The sequence below is a fragment of the Hermetia illucens genome, chromosome 6 (assembly GCF_905115235.1).
Source record: "Hermetia illucens chromosome 6, iHerIll2.2.curated.20191125, whole genome shotgun sequence".
Taxonomy (NCBI): Eukaryota; Metazoa; Arthropoda; class Insecta; order Diptera; family Stratiomyidae; genus Hermetia; species Hermetia illucens.
This window is the reverse complement of record NC_051854.1, coordinates 30,470,527-30,488,151: the sequence shown is the minus strand read 5'-3', so window position 1 is coordinate 30,488,151 and position 17,625 is coordinate 30,470,527. Positions and strand designations below refer to the sequence as shown.

The following is a 17,625-nucleotide window of genomic DNA, read 5'->3' as shown; positions in this document are numbered from 1 at the left end:
CTTTCTTGATGAGCACCGATAGAGACACGATACATCCGCCACATTTCGAACTTTACTTTTCAGATCGTCATAAAGCAATTGAACCCAGCGCACGAGTTTTTCTGGCATTAAGTATCGTCGTAGAGTACACCAGATGAGTTCATGTGGCAATGTAAAGAGGGCGATGTTTCTCCATGAGTAACCTCGCAGTGTGTATTGGTGGTATTCTACTTTCCTGAATAACCAGATTAAAGAACTCACTGAACCACAGTGTTGGGTCGCAGCTCTTCACTTTCAAGAGCTCAGATGCGATGTCGTCAGGTCCTGCTGCTTTCCACAATTTTATTCGTTTTATTGTTTCCTCGACTTCACTGGCGCTGATAGGTGAAATTGCTGTAGTGGAGGATGAGCAAATTCTTCATTTGAAATCTGCTCGAAATATTCTCACCATCTATCCATCGCGACTAGACGATCGGTAAGCAAAATACCGGTCATTAACGCAACAGAATTGTTCGATATCCTGTCGATCCAGATCTCTCTCGTCATTCCGAGTGTCCAGTTTATGGTAATCTTTGTAAGGGACCGCTCGGGTAACAGCGATCGTTTTCTTGTAAATTTGCTAATTGGCGAGCGTTTTAGGACCAAGAAACTTGTGTGAGAAGCATTTCTTTTGTGTAAAAATGTGTAAATGAGGTCCTTTCCTGTCCTGTATCGAAAGCCAGAAAGCATTTTTCTTAGCTTAGGTTGGCCTGTGGTGCTTATGCAGTGAAGAAGTGAAATCATTCGACTTCTTTAATGGTGTCACGGAAAGCCTCTGACATAGCAATGCCAATACCGTATTGAGTGTGTGGGCTACCAAAATAGAGAAATTTAGAGCCATTTTTACCGCGATCGCGTTCTATGTCGCAATTTTGATACTAGACAATCGGGTTTCTTGAAAAGCACGAATATAAATACGCCTTTTCCGAAGCGCTTTTGCGAGTTTCTCGCTCTTTCCATTGAGGTAGTTAATATTTAGCGTGCAGACACGTTTGTGTTCTGCCTGGACTAACTTACGTCCCGACGTCGTCCATGCATCAAGAACCGTTGTCCATATTTTTACAAGACCGGGCCCTTCCCGTCACGTCGGTTGAGGTGGACGCCCTTGCATTTCTCGGAGGCTTAGGACTCAACACGATATTGAATGCATTTTGTTTGTAGGCTTATCGTGGGACCTGTCCCCAAGAGAGATCAGGTAGTATTTAGCTTATTGGAATAACTCCAATTATACTTTATTTATCTCTTTGCTCAGCACTTTATTTTTGTTTTGTTGAGGATAGTACAAAGTATGTTGCCTTAATCCCTCCTCTTTTTCCTGCGCTGGGGACCAGCGTGCTTTGTAAATAACCTGGCGGAACTAACCTATCACTCCCGTACGATCGGAAATCATGTTTTTATATCGACAAGATGTAGAGGTGTATATGGCTTCATCAAGCTGACTTCTTGGTAAAGCTTGCGTACTTGGTGTGGTTGCTCCTTCACTGACTTATCGGGTTTCCCTGGTTGCCTTCTTGTCTGTGAAGTCTTTTCTTCGCTCGACAGAGATTGTGATAGGTCTCTGCATGTGCCCCCGTTCATTCAGAGTTGTCATCGCCTAGTGTGCAATATACTTCCGTTCTCTTGCTAGCTTACATTTGTCGTTAAACCAAACCGCGACATCCATTTCCCCTTTTAGATATTACGGAAGATTTTTTATGGATGGCTTGAGAGTTCACTCTCATCTGACTGTAAGAGGGGATTTTAAGTTGTGTTATTACGAGATAGTAGTCTGAGTTTTTACTGGCCCCCCGATATGCTTCATCAAGCCTGAAAAGTGGCGGTGTTCGGTTAACACGTTATCAATTTGGTTGGTTCTGTCTGGAGGGGGTCATCGTTTGTTTGTAGACATCTTTTCGCGTAAACTAGAAATTTTCAACGACTTGGTGTGACACTGCTAGTTCGTTGTCATTGGTGTTTATAAGAAAGCTATGGGAGTCGACGTTTCGTAGAAAGGATCCTTCTGCGAGTCTGCAGTTTCCTCGGTAGGGCGTGAGTGTTGATGATTTTCCTTTCAAGCGTAGGGTACATATCCGTTCGCTTATGATTCAAATGCCGGTAACTGCAGGTTTGATTGGTTGGTTAGGCAAGTGCTTTCTGGATTTTATAATCCATCGTGCACCAGTTCCCGTTTTCGCTCTGGAACCCATAGTACTTTTTGCCCGCTGTAAACGTATGGACGTGGACCTTAGAACATTCTTTTCGATGAATAAATAAAAAAAAATAATAATTCCATTTAGCTTTAAATTACAGTGAAAGTAGCCAAAACAGAGGTAGCTATTAAAGGTGCCTTCATTTTCTCTAATGAAAGAATATGTATATGTGAAGAATATCTTCTTTTTCATGGGATGGCTTTTAGTCGTTACCCTCTTTTGCTGTTGATGAGGATTTGATGATATGAGTTCCCTGACGTTTTTACCAGGAAATTGCTTGTTTTGATTTTAAATACAATACTTTCAACGGTGGGATTTGTTTTTCTCATAAAGATTTTATACTTTTGAATTCATTTCAAATCTTTTCACATATTTAATCCATTTAGATGTGTATCTTATGGAATGTTAAACATTCCTAAAAGAATGCCACAAATTGGAAAGGGAATGACAATTGTGTGGATAAGTACACATGCTATTCTGACATATCCTACGTGTTCATTTAGGAACGTGGTACATATCTGCCTTGGGATGTTTATCCTTTGTTTGTCAAGTTAAAATCTGCGAAATGTCAGTTTCTATTACCTGGAAATGTTTTGAACCAGATTTGTAGCGAAAAGAAATAAATTGAAATTGAAATAAATGTGACGAAGCGGTGGCTACATTGTGCAGGGAATATCAAAGGGCATAATTTTCTCCTCGATCAATATTACTGCAACGACGGAATTACAATACATTATTGTATACGAATGAAAAGATATTATAACAAAGCTTTAATCAAAGATTTCGCTCAAAATATTAACCCATATTATCATGAATGCGTTGCATCCTTTCTCCAAACCATAAAAACCATTGATTTCGTTTGCTATTCATCTTTCGGATTCTGCAATATCATTTCACCTTTTTACAATGTATTTTTGCCGCTCATGAAAATTGAAATTTTTAAGTTTTTTTTTATTTTATTTTTGCGAAATTACTCTCTGTTGGCGCATTACTCTCGTTTTCTGTAGCCTTTGAATATTTTTAAAACAGTCTGATAATATTTAGTTTAACAAAGTAAATAAGTAGCAGGATGAATTGCCGACGGGATTCAGGTTACAATTTGTAGTACATACGCGTAAAAACTACAAACCACTCGCCCAACCTGATAAATAAGGGAATTTATTGGAATTGAAAAAATCGAACGCCTCTGGCATTAAGCATGAATTTATTGCTAAAATCCGAACTCCAGAGATACACTAAAAGCTGCTGGGAAAGAAGTGAAACAGCAAGGAGTGTTTAGCGTGAGATTAGGTAGCTGAGTTTGCGAATTATGCTCATCAATGGCGTGTGAATCCAGATGCATTCCGCGTACATAGGTAGACGATCCCACGCGGGGAAAATGCGACATGAGTGGATATGGAAAAGACGGCGATTACTGCAATTCTTTGTGGCTTGGTACTCTTGAAAAGACATCTAGTATCATCATAGGAAACTCCTCTAATATCTGCAGACTCGAAAAATTGAGATTTTTTGATGAAGAAGTGGACGAAAGGGATAATTGTCCAGAGTCCGAAAAAGGGCCCTCGTCTTGAGTATAATTATTATTATTTTGTTAAGGGAAAGTCGCACCGCGTCCTTGAAGAACTATTGTGCCCTGCTTACTGGTTATAGTGTACTTATTGATCATAGTATCTCAAGCAGGCCTATAACCGTTAGGAACTCTAGTACGTTCCCTACTTCCACATCTTTCAGCTTTGCATCTGGTATTAAGTGTTCTCCGAAACGCCTCGACCTACTTTGCGCAAGTGCCGGACACTGTCCTAGGACGTGTGTAGAGATTTCGTCCTCCTCCTCACAAAACCTGCAGGCAGTGTCCGTAGATATCCCTTGCTTCCCTAGGTGATAGTTCAGCCGACAATAACCAGTGAGAATTCCCACTATGATCCGGAGGTTGTTTTTGGTGAGGTTTAAGCAATCCTTTGTGCGTATGGGTTCGTATCCCCCCATAAGCACCCTGAACTGCTCCATCCCTGGTAGGCCGGACCAGTATAGTTCCCTTAACCGTTCTTCTTCATTTCTTAGATTCAAAGCCATGAAACCGTTTCCGATTCCACAGAAGGGTTCTGGCCCGTGTAAAGGCGTCCCTACTCCCTTCTTGGCTAGTTCGTTCGCTGCCTCGTTGCCTTCCAACCCAGAGTGGCCTGGAACCGAAAGTATCCAGACCTTATTGGACGAGCCGAGTGTATTCAGTCTCTCAAGGCATTCCCATACCAGTTTAGAGTTCACCTGGTTGGACCTAGGTGCCTTGATCGCTGCTTGGCTATCGGTGAGAATAGCTATGTTTCGCCCCCTATAGTTCCTTTGCAGATTAAAGGAGACACATTTGTCTATGGCGTATATTTCCGCCTGGAATATACTAGTGTACCTGCCCATTGGCTCAAAGTACATTTTCCTTGGACCAATGACCTCAGCACCCGCTCCCTCTGCTGTGGTGGATCCATCAGTGTACTAAGTAATCAGTTGCTGGTTTAAGCCGTATCTCGCAGCCACGCTCTCCCAGTTTGCCTTGTTACTCCAACGTGTTTCAAACTTCTTATCAAAGTGAAACCTCGTTGTCATGTTATCCCTTGGTATCAATAATTCGGGATACCGCCTAGAAAGGATATCAATCTTCCTTCGATTTAGGCAGCGCCCCGCCTCACTCATAATACCGGCCATCCTGAATATTGATCTCCTTGCCTGCATCTGTATGTGCAGATGGAGAGGAGTTAATCCCAGAAGGACCTCCAGGGATGCCGTTGGGCATGTCCTCATTACTCCACTGATACACACGCAAACCAGCCTTTGGAGCTTATGTAATTCCCTGGCTTGTGTGCTGAGTTTGGTTCTTTCTGCCCAGATTACCGCTTCATAGGTAATCATTGGCCTTACTATTGCAGTATATATCCAAAGTAGTATCTTCAGGCTGCAACCCCATTTTTTTCCTGCTATGGATCTGTAAGTCATCAGAGCCCTAGTGGCTTCCCGACAAGTATTTCTGACATGCGTCTTCCAGAGTAATTTTTGGTCTAGCGTAATTCCCAAATATTTCATCTCTGTTTCTCGTTTCACCTCCATATCATGTAATCTTATGGCTCTCAGGTGATCAAGCTTACTCCTCCTAGTGAATGGTACTATGGTGGTTTTGGCTGGGTTGATCCGCAGTCCCACCTTCCTGCACCGGGCACTAGTACCCCTTAGTCCAGTTTGGATTCTATCACATAGGGTATCTTCATATTTGCCACTGCAGATTAAAACAATGTCGTCTGCGTAACTCTGGACTTGTATTCCAGTATTTGTTAGCACATCCAAGAGTTCATCCACTACCATACTCCACATCAGCGGCGATAGTAGCCCACCCTGTGGACAGCCTTGAGTGATGTTCATGATAATAGAATTTGTACCTGTCGGTACCTCTATTTGCCTGCTTTCTAGCATTTTGCGCATCGAGAATGCCAGGGTGTTTCCCACTCCTTTGCGGCTCAGGGCACCTTGTATCTTTGTGTGTGATGTGTTGAGTATGATAGCTAGAGAAATATATTTGCGTGCTTCTGGCCCTCGCAAGGGTAATGGCCAGTAAACCCCCAGAATTAGATCGTCAGAGACCAGATTGGTTTCCGTTCTGGATTTTCCTGCACTGATCACATGATCATCCTCCGGATTACTTTCTGGGGAACATGCACCTCATGCGACTGTCGTTGCTAGCACAATGTCAGATTTGTCTTTCCTTCAAACTAAGCTTCCCCGCCATATGCCGAGGGCACATCTTTTAAATCTATTTTATTAAATATCAAACAATATTTTATTTTTGGTGTGTCATTTTCACTAACCTTTTCTTTAATTTTTTCAGGTGGGTAACAGCTGTCAAGCCGCTGATATTGTAGAGTAAGTGAAAATATTTTTGACAAATGGTAAAAATAATATAATTGTGCATTTTAAGCTTTAGTTAGAAACCAAATTTTATGTTGTCATTGCTTGATTGCATCCCGCCGGTAAGTTGGGGGCTTAAATTTCTCTGTTCTCTTATTCACAACTGATGGAATTCGTACAGTCAGCCAAAACTGTTTGTTGTAGTATATTTAACATGATGGTCGAAGCAAAAATGTGGGAAAAAAACATTTAGAATCCCTAACCTCAAAGTACTGGTTTTACCGGCGCATCCTGCTCTGTGTACCCTGTTGATATATAAATGGTTGCCATTCACTCCTTGGTAGGATATAATGCGTCAAACACACCTACGTGCCATCATTTGTAGTTACCTGAAGTGCGCTTCAGCTCCCCCAGAACTTTTTGAGACGACCGCACTCCTCTAGTATTCTGCGTCAAGTGGTCTTGAGGCAACCTACTTGTCAGCCATCTTGGAATATTGGATTCCACTATATGGCAAAGCCATCAATGCAATTGTCCCCTCTCCTTAATGTGTGACCTATCCACTACCATTTTCGTCTTCCGATCAAAACGCGAACGATTGCCAAGCCTGTGCGCCGACCGAATCTTTTGTTTGCAATTGTATAAAGCTAGCATACTCCAATGATTGGTAGACAGATGTTGACGAAGGCTTGCAACCTATGGGAACATAGGAAAAACACTAGCACGGAACAGTCTCAATCTGATTTCGGAGTTGCGATAACTGCGTTTCCAGATTTTAGACAAGGCAGCGAAGGCGAAACTAGCGCTGTTATTGTGTCGGGCAACATCCAGTTCGGTGCCACCACGTTTCCTAGATATAAAAATTGCTCGACGCCTTAACAGAGCATCGAGCCCATTAATGCAGATAGAGACAAACTACCGTGGTTTTGTTGGTGTTTATCTTCAGTCCAACTCTATTTGCCTCTCTCTCCAACTCTAGGGCCATTTCCCCAAGGGTTATGACCCGGGGAGAGAGGAAACAGATCAGATTCACAAAAATCAAGAAGAAATAATATCGGTGACAAGATATAACGCTGGTCGACTTTGATTTTGACTTCAAATGCCTCTAATATTTTACCTCGATGCAGCATGTGATATGTTGCGCCATTCCGGAATACCCCTCTTGCGCGGAACACACTAGATACACTCCTTGCGGACGCCGTCGAAATTTTCTTGAATGATCCGTAAAGTGTTGATGTGGTCAATTCAAGAGAATCGGAAGCAGATGTTTTTTGAGGCGTTCCGGCACGCAGATGCTTTTTCAAATGTCACATTCGAAACGGGTGCCCTTATTTGAAATTTTAACGATTGTTCCACTCTCTGGGAAAGGTCTCAAATTCCGAAGATTATCGCACGAGCAAAAGTAGTAATTGCATGGCTAGCGATAAATAACTCGGCGTGGAGACCATCAACCCAGCGGTTTTAGTTGGTTTGAGTGCATTGATGGCTGCACTGTTTTCTCTTCTGCTTGAAGAAACGGTCCGTATGCGCATGTTACGGTGATTAGGTTAAGAACTGTGGTAAAGTGAACCTCCTATCTCTTCAGATTTTCGTCATTATGGATGAGTAGTGAACCGTTAACGCTCTTCAGCGCGGCGCATAGTACCTTAAACTTCCCGGGATTTGGCTCGGTATTGAATATTGATGATGTCACACACATACGTTTATTGATCCGCTTTTATGATTGCGCAGTTACAGATCGGCGCCTTTTTGTAATGTGGCCAACCACTTGCGGAGCACCTGGCCCAGTGCTTATCAATATTCTTAAGCGGGTTATTCTGTGTATCTGCCGTCCTAATAGCAGGATAACTCTCCAACTTCCGATTGAAAGCTAAATCATAGAAGTGTTCGATTTTGAACTTGGGGGTCACAGCTCTCCAGACGCAATACGCAAACGAACGTAACCAACCATCAAATGATGATCGTTAACGAGACTGATATCATCCCATACTTCCGCGTAGTAGACCAGAACGAACTGCGTTTCACTCATTTATTACTAGCCGACTCAAGGCCGAGGCTCCAGATACAGCCTGCTACTTTGATTTGCTCGATAAAGCTAGTCTTGAAGTTGAATCTTAAACCAAAATATTTAACCGTTGGTTTAGCTTTACAATTAACTCGCCGGTCAATATGGGGCGCATACTCGGCATTCTCTGGTTGGTCTGGATGATTACTTCGGTTGTTTCCAACGCAAGGCGGAAATCATAAGTAGTCACTCCATCCACTTAGCCGTCGCATCAATATCCAAGTCTGGTTTGTGTCTGCAATGCGTCTGGCAACAAATGCTGTAACATTGTAAGCATAGTCGACCAAGGCCGTCCCGTCTGACATGTCGGTCTTACGAGGAAGGATCGTAGGGAGCATTCTAAAGGTCCAGCTCTAGGATGGATCCCTGTGCTACATAGTGATCTTCAAATAATTTGAAGTATTATAAGCAAGAGATAATTCGGCACGTGAAATGGATTTAATAGTGTGCCGAATGTATCTGTCCACCTTATGGAATTGAAGTCCTGCCGAGATGGGTGGCAGTACATATTGCTTCAGCGGGTCTGCTCCTGATGAACTTTTCAGGCACTTTTCCAGCCGTGGAAAGCGTTCACAGCGGGTGTTGCAAGATTGAAATCATGAGCAGTTTTTTATCCGCCTATCCGTGCCGTCAATATACCAAGCCTGCTTTGCGCCTGTTCGACAGTGCGTCCAGCAATGAGTGCCGCAATACCATCTGCATAATCTACCAAGTGCGGATTTTTTGGCATGTCGAGTTTAAGTAGACTATCATAGGAAGCGTTCCATAGGTCCGGCCCTGGCGTGACGTGACGTTTCATAGTGCAGGGAGCGGTTTCTCAGATAATCCCTCAATATCCGTAAGAGACAGCAGGGGAAAGTGTTGTGCCGAGAATGTTTTTCCATATTATGGAATTTCTAATGTTGAGCGTTGAGAGGAAATCCACCCGTCGAGCTTGGTGGCTGGGTGCTTCCGCTCGATGAACGGCATCCATAACTTGCCTGACAGCATCAAGTGTAGATCTTCCTACTCTAACCCCGAACTGTCGTGGGGATAAGTTTCCGGCAACACGTATCACTACGAGTCTACTTCTGATGAGCTTTTCGAACACTTTCCCGGCAGTGTCAAGCATATAATGTGGTCGGTATGAAGACTGCAACTCAGGGTCGCCTTTCACTTTACTGATCAGTGCTAGCATCGTCACCTTCCAACGAGAAGAGAACATACCCTCCTTCAGGCAAGCGCTGATTGCGCCTAACAGTATGTCTGATCCATGTTGGAGCACTTTCGCGAAGTTCTAACCACAGAAAGAGCGCCGGGGTGCCGTATGTTGGGAGGTGGTATCAACCACTTCGAGGGCTATGTACTGGTCCACCAGTGATTCCGACGAAAAAGTTACGTCGGCAATACTTCCCTCCCAGTCTGGGCGCCGAATCTTTGGGATGTATCCAATGTTTAAAACTACAAGCCCTGTTCTCGCCGCTATTTCGTGAAATCGTTTCCCTCTGGAGTCTAATTGAGGCATGCCCTATTCAAGTGCCCAGTCCTCTGTGCCAAGTCTGCGTCGAAAGTTCGACATCATCTCACTCTGCGTCAGATATACACTGAAAAGCGTTACCTCGAAATACAGCATCCAGGCAAAGTCCTCCCTTTGGTCGGGCTAAAAACCGAACTTAGATGGCAGCGGTACCATGAATCTGAGTCGTTGCTTCGGTATTGTTCACTGATGCGCACTAGATCAACTTTGATCTCCGCAGCAAACTGTGCTAGCAACTCGTGAGCGACTGCACTCCGGTGCCTATTTATCTGTAAAATGCGGATTATGCTAACCGCGTCTTAGTGCTTACAAGTTTTGCTCTTAAGACTGGATATCGCACCGAGCCCGCAGTGTGCGCAACGCTCTCACTAGACATGCCACGATCCGTGCATAAAACGCAACAATCCCTTTCGTTGCAGGTATTCGCTTTATGGCCTACCTAACCGCATCTGTGGCATGTTGTCTTACTGTCATCCCCCGACAGGTTGTAAACGTGTAGCCATAATCTAAACACTTGGTTACAGCGGGCCAGATTCGCATCTTAAATGTTACTCAATCAATTCTTATTTTCCCGCTCTTTCAATATTGCTCGGCAACTTCCACCACAGCGAGTTTTTGGCCTCGGCAGTTCACAGAGGTGATACCAATCCGGGCATTGGTTACCTCCGGACACTCGCATTCCATGATCTCTTCAGCTTGATTCTTTTCTGTGAGGTAATAAAGGTCTCGGATTTCCAGCGTGTATGTGGGTTCTAGGCTAGAAACCGAAGCTTTCTCTTCCAGTAGTCCCTTGATTGCCTCAGAGAACGTACCTTTATCTGTTTACTTCGGGCCTAATTGGACTAGGACTGTATCACCTTTGGTTTTTTCGATTGGAAGGCTCTTCCTCCTCGCTGTCTTCGGGCTTAATCCTGTAACGATGTTGCGTCTTTTCCCTTTTCGCTTTCTTCTTTTGGGCTCTGGAGACGACTTGAGTGAAGTCTCCTTCAGACGCCTCTTCATCGTTTCGTTTTTGGTCCAGTATGCTCTGCAACGCGTTATCTGCGGTTCTTTTGGCGCTAACGGTGTTCTCAGCCGGGGCGCGGTTGCTTCGGCGATTGTGCTCCCACTTGGCTTATATTCGAAGCCATCTAGTCAGTTTCAGCAGTTTCCACTGTGCCTCTTTCCGCAAAAACAGCACTGCGTGATACTGCCTAAGTTGACGTCTCTGTCCCAGGTGCCACAGCATTTTGCGGGTCTTTTTTTTATTTTTATAAATTTATATTTATAGGTATTTCAGCCTTTGTTACGTCCTTCTTTGGGCGCTGTGGCGTGCGAATATCCGAGTTCCCTGAGGCCTGGTCTACACTTAACTGATCTTGGAACTCACGGATTTATCAGCGCTCGTTCAGGGCAACGCGGTCTACTCATACCGATTCAATGCTCACAACCCGGCCAGAGTCCCGGAGGGCCTGGCTCCTGATACACGCCACAACTACCATAGTGGCAGAACTAGGCTCACATCACCTCATCAGGGTCGGCAAGGGATTATCGACGTCTTTGGGAACTCTCTGTGTATCCCAACGTATATCCATCATTAGCAATTGACTTTTCACCAAAAAACTCTCTAGAGGCTACTACCTAGGGCGCAGGTATGAAGCCAGCTAGGGGGCTAGAACTATTATACTAATCACGACCCCCATTACTCATATCACCTGAGAACCTCATTCAGTAGCGATGCTTCTACTGCAGTTTCTGACAAATTGTGTGTGGATGCGGATTCAGCACCCTCTCAATTCCTAAACAAAAAATATATAAGTAATTTGAATGTTCTTAGCTTGAGCGTCGTCAATTCAAAAATTGGGGAAAGATCTTGCTTTGATCTAAGCAGTTTTAGCATTAGGTGAGAAACAATGGAATTAGTTCACGGAAGGCTCTCGGCGCTGAAGAGTTTTTATGCAATTCTGCATAATCTTCCTTTGTTAAATAACTACCAACAAGCATTTAGTATTTTCAGAACAATACGTTGAAAAAATATGAACTGGTTGTTATGAAATATAAAAATTATTCAAGCGTTCAGGGAAGATGTAGAAATTCACAATTCTCCATTCATCGCCAACATTTGTTTTATGTCAATGAGTCCATTCAGTTTCATATGATCCGAATTGGCCATTGTTCCTGCATTTTCGCAAAGTGAGTTTGAAGATTCGTCCCACACTTTGTACCTTGCGTTAGATTATCCATGCTGCCACGCTGCTCGTGCAATGCAAAATAATTGTGTGCTAAACGACCTTCCATTCAGCTATCCAATTCTCCACCGTTTTTCTTCAACAATTGAATTGAAACTCCATTATACCGTAATTATGTTTGCAGCCGCCATCGGCAGTGCTGCGAACAATATCAAACTCACTCGGGGAGGAATCTAAATCCAAATCCCAACGAGTCCAAAACCTGAAGGTGACATGAATGATTAATTTTATTTATCTCCCTCACAGCTTGATGTTAAACTTTACAAATGCGAAAATATTTTGCTTTTAATGGGATTCCTCCGAAAATCTTTGTTAGCTTGGGATTTGTAGATGCACGTATCTGACCGGTAGGAGACTGGAGTGATAGCAGTGGTACTGATGAACTTTGCAGAAGATAAATGGAGAATGGCGCAGTTTTTACACAGATCATCCAAGTTATGCGAGAGTGGGATTTTGTAGGTTAATATCTGTTATGTAGCAGTGACATCATTTGCTATGGAAATAAATATGCAGAAATGGGGAAGATCGTGGCATCACTGACCGCTAAACGATAACTGGTTGCCTAGAAAATTAGCATAACTTGTTTAGAGGTTGTGTCGATGACTCGTATGTAGGAATATTGGTTGTAAAGCGACTATTTATCATACTGTAATCGCTGAAGAATTATCATCGATGCAGCTCTTAAGTTGAAAGAATGGGAAATATATGTGTTGGTTGACTCTTTTTCCAGCAAAATCCATTGGCAAATCCGGTCATAGATTCTAAAAAGATAGAACTGAGATTATTGTTCACTTGGTAATCACAAATTGAAATATTTTTTATCACATATGGTCTTGTGGGGTATTATATTTTACAATTATTAGGGAGAAACAATTAAAAACAGTTACTACTGAGCAATACCACTCTCAAATTGAAATGATAAGATAAATAATCCTTTTTAAGGTTTTGTGTAAACCAGCATCATTCAAGACAGTCCTGAAGGCAGAACACACCTTTAGGGTTATTCTACTGCAGACTGCACCCAGTTTGTTAGCGTTACGTGAAGCTTGAAATGCCCTTCCCCAAATTGGAGCTGAAGAGAGCAGGATCGGTCTCACTTCCCTAGCTATAAGGAACCTGAAAGCATACCGTAGCCCCCCCACATTCGACATCATCCTTGCCAAGGCCATACTTGCATGGTAAACCAAACCATGTTAAAATCGTTTTACTGTCTGTCTGTCCGTCTGTTTTTCTATTTTTTTTGAGGAGGTGGAAATCTTTAAAAGACACTGGTCTGGACACACCAGCGTTAGGGAGTTTTACCCACCAAAATGATCCCCGACTCTCTCCCTGCCTCGTGGATCCTCCATAAGGTATTACATCACTGGACGGAGTCAGCTTACTCTAGGTTAGTCATCTTTCTGCCATACGCAGCGTATGTGACCGCGCTTTTCTCTTCTCCTCTGCCTTTCGCAGTTTGTTTTGGATAAATGGGATCATGGAGTTGACGGCATCCCAATTCTCTTGTTATGCTATCATTTTCGGCACTATATTTTCTAGTACCTGTACCTCACTTGGAGTCTTCTCTAGGTTCCTCCTTTCTTCCACAAATCTCCGACAGTGTACGAATGCATGTTCTGGGTCCTCCGGGACTCCATTACAATTTGGAGTCAGGTGAGGTCTCCAATTTAAACCGGTTCAGTTATTGGCGATATGCTTCGTGCTCCATGTGAAACTGGATGAAATTATAATTGATGATGATGATTGAGGTTACCACCCTGGCTATAAGCAACCTAGTCGTATACCGTGGCCTTCCCACGTTCGGCATAATCCTTGCCAGGCCGTTTTTTCCTCCATAAGTGTCAGACCAGAGCTCTCTAGGCAACTTTTAACAGCACTGATTGCCCCGCCTGATTATAACTCGGCATTTTCGAGATGCTTTGCGACAACAACTAGCGCAATGTCGTCAGCGTAACCCACCACCGTGGCTTCCCCTGGAAGGGGAAGATTAAGTACATGATGTTCTACAGTTTTGGGCCATACCAGATCCTTCTTTCAGCTAAATAACTATCAAAAATATCAGCGAGATAGGCGGGAATGTCCCCCTTAAGGGCACTGATTACTTCGCATGAATATAACGCCTCCTCCATAATTGGGAGATTTATAACTTCGGTGCACATGACGTTCCACAGCAGTAAGCCAAGTACGGAGTGTTGTCGGACATCCGCGGAGATAACGTACTCCTTCGGTGTTTCATCGGTTTCATACCAGGCCTCAGTTTTTGTAAATAGCTATTGACAATCGCTGCGAGATATAAGGTTTCATGGGTTCAATTGGACGAATTGAATGCATTTCTAACGTGTAGTGTCATTACCACGTAATATTTGCTGGTTCTACTTTTTCCATGAATGGTATTTTCGGCCAAGCCAGTAACCAATGACTTAGCGTTACGGGAGCCATACTCCTTGGCCTTCTTGGCTGTCAACTACCAGGAGTGATCTATTGTAGATTAGCTCTAGCATTTTCCCCGCAGTGCCCGGAAAACATATAGGTCAATGGGATGTTGGCTCGCCTGGAGGTCTTAGGCAGTAGCATTAATTTCTGCTGCTTGCAAGCCGCAGAAAATGTCCCTCGGACATGCACGCTTTAAAAAACTCAGCGCACATGTCCACTTTTGAATTTTATGGCAAGCCTAAGGGCCCTATTCCTTATGCGACCCAAACCTGGACCTTTGTTATCTTCTATTCTACCATAAATCTCCATCGTCTCGTCTCGGATGGCTGGCATGATTGTCTGACTAGCAGTCACTTTCAGAGGTCGCTGGAAGTTGTCAGTGTCCTTATTGGAGGATGATTTTTAAGGAGGAGAGGGGTTGGGCACGTGATCTGCGGAGATGAACGGCCTCCTAATCGGACTATCACGGTTTTATAGGCACTCGTCCAAAAGTTTACGTCCACTTCCGAAGAGAGCTCTTGCTCTGTTGAATAGCCAGCTTGAGGGTTTTGTGAGCTTCCTTATAGGCATACTCTTTTTGCCTCTGATTGATTCTACGTCCCACCTCTGAGCCGCTCTTCTGGCTAGTTTACTATTCCACCAATTCGGTCTTCTAATGGAGAATTAATACCTCCTAGGCATGGACACGTCACTTGCTTTGGCGATGCATTAGGGCACATTGACCACTCTTTGTGTAGAGGTGCCTGCTTTACTGTTGTGTCTAACACCTCTATGATTATCTGCTCATACAAAAGGTTTGCAGGACAGTCTGTCATTTGCCTCGGTTTCGGCCGTGATGAGGCAGAGAGCCTTGTGGCTCCACCCATAGCTCGGAGATTGCCTGGTGATCTCATGGGACGTACTCCTCCCTGTCACACCAGGATGTACCACGCGCCAGTGCAGGACTCACAAAGGTTAGGTCTGCCCCCATTCCTTATGGTTGGATTTATAAAATGAAAATGAGAATGAGCATAAGAAAGGAATTTCTATTTTAAAACAGTTTTGGTATTTAGATTAATTCAGGTCTCGATAAGATCTATCGGCGTCTACATACAAGCATTCCTTCGAATTCGGACAGTGTCAGACTTGGTGGGGCATAGCAGCTGTACACATATGTACTATTTATTGTCGCCCACATAATGTCTTCGCGAAATGACCAAACATGAGGCACTTGAAGCACCCCTTTAAATATATCCGCTCTCTCAGGCGGCAGACAACCCATCCGATCCGAACTTACCTGGCTTCTGCGTTGCCTCCACTGTCTCAATTTTACCATTTGAGTATTGCCATGGGCTTTTCTCAAGTTGACAATAGACTCCTCGGCAAGTTCCTCCAACTTACACTGCTCCTTCAAAGCAGTGCAAATTTCTCCTTCGGATGTCACTCCATCTAGATTTTTGCGCTGTATATAGACCACATGTTTTTGAGCCCGTATCGTGGCATCTTCCCCAAGTGATTCCATGACTTGGGTTCTAATGCCATCAGTTTTTTCCAAGCTGTTTTTTTTTCAGTTCAAACTTGATGTAACCCTTTAGGTGCTTCGAATCTTGCTAGCGTTTCCGCCTAGGTCTTTTAAATCAGGGTCACCTTTGACCTTTTTGCTGCAGATCACAATCGCCTCTGGGCGAATTCGCATTTTTGCTTTCTTCTTCGCCTTTTTTCTAACCACTTTGGACCATCCACCATTTTCTTTCCATCTAGATTTTGTCAATTCGATTGCTGGAGCTCGTACTTGGGGGACTGCCTGCTAATTTCCCAGAGGATCCAAATTTTTTTCCTGCAGTCGCGTGTTCTGTGGCAGGTTGATGGCAATATGCCACTTGGGTCGCTTGTGACACTATTGGGGCAGCAGGTTTTGACTTGTCCTTAGAATTGCTGCGATTTATTACATAACACTGTAATAGCTCAGTTTTTTTCATTGCTTGGTTCACGTTATGGTTGTTCTTGATAAACTGCTCAACTATTTTTGTACCAAGCTGTGTGAAGGGTAATTCCTCCGGATGAGTGCTATATTCTTCATGAGTCCGAACCGTGTTAATTTTTTTTATAAATAGCCCTTTACCTTTGGGAATCATTGACCGTTTTATCTTTAACGATCTTTGATATTGACGGAGAACTCAGAGTTGACTAGCTTCTATTGAACGGGTCCGTTTCTGAGTCCTTGAGTATCTTCTGCTGTCGCCCCTCTTGAGCGCATGAGGCCGCTGTTCCTACCGTTCATGTCGTCCAGCAATCTGCAACGTCTGTCTGTTTACCTGTCACACGCACTTTTCTCAGAAATCGTTATACCGATTGACATCAAATTTGGTGAGAAATTGGGGACCGTGAACGCCCACGGATGAGTTATGTCGTTCTGTGGAACTTAAGGAGGGTCTCCATCCATGCAAAAGGAGGGATGGACATTTTTTCCCATCAAATATATTCATGTGGAGAATCAAATGAAAGGTATGGATTAGTATTTTTCAACGCTGGCCCCAATTCTGGCATTAAATGCAAGGGCGAGGGCTGGAAAGTGGAGAGTTGACGGTTCTTGCAACCCCTTCAACACGCAAGTGTTGCAAGAGGAACTGGAACACTGCGAAAGCGGTTGTTACCCATGAAAAGGTGAGAGCTGCCATACTGTCCTTTGAACACTTCAAAGCACCTGGCATGGATGGCATCTATCCGGCAATGCTAAAGGAGGGTATGGAGCATTTAGAGCGACCTCTAAGAAATATTTTTCGAGGATGTCTTGCTCTGGGCTACGTGCTCTTCTTGGCAACAGGTTAAGGTAGTTTTCATACCGAAACCTGGGAAAGATGGCTATTCTAATCCAAAGAACTTCAGACAGATCAGCTTGACTTCATTCTTGCTGAAAGGTTTGGAGAGGCTGGTGGAGCGTCACATTCGTGGAAAAGCACCTAGGTCACACCCACTTAGTGAAAACCAACATGCTTACCAACGTGGAAAGTCATGTGAGTCTGCTCTTTATTCTTTGGTCACAAAGATAGAGGATGTAACTTTGAATGGTGAGTACGCGATGGGGTTGTTCGTGGACATTGAAGGGGCTTTTGACTTTGTGATGCCGCCAAAGCGCAAGGTGTTGATCATGCTTTAATTAAGTGGATCCATGCTATGCTAACGCAAAGATTGCTGTGCGCTGAGGTAGGGGTTGATCGCTACCTGACTACGGAGGCAACGAAGGGCTGCCCCCAAGGAGGTGTGCTTTCGCCGCTTCTGTGGAGTATGCTGATCGACTCACTGCTATGC

General features: G+C 43.9%; 1 protein-coding gene across 1 annotated transcript in view; it reads left to right on the top strand.

Moving 5' to 3' along the window:
* Positions 1-17,625, top strand: part of LOC119658982 (cadherin-87A) — a 582,773-nt gene that overhangs the window by 139,645 nt on the left and 425,503 nt on the right. Inside the window, exon 3 of the mRNA XM_038066864.1 lies at positions 6,076-6,110. The gene's annotated coding sequence lies outside the window, so the exon portion shown is untranslated. The remainder of the gene's footprint in view (positions 1-6,075; positions 6,111-17,625) is intronic.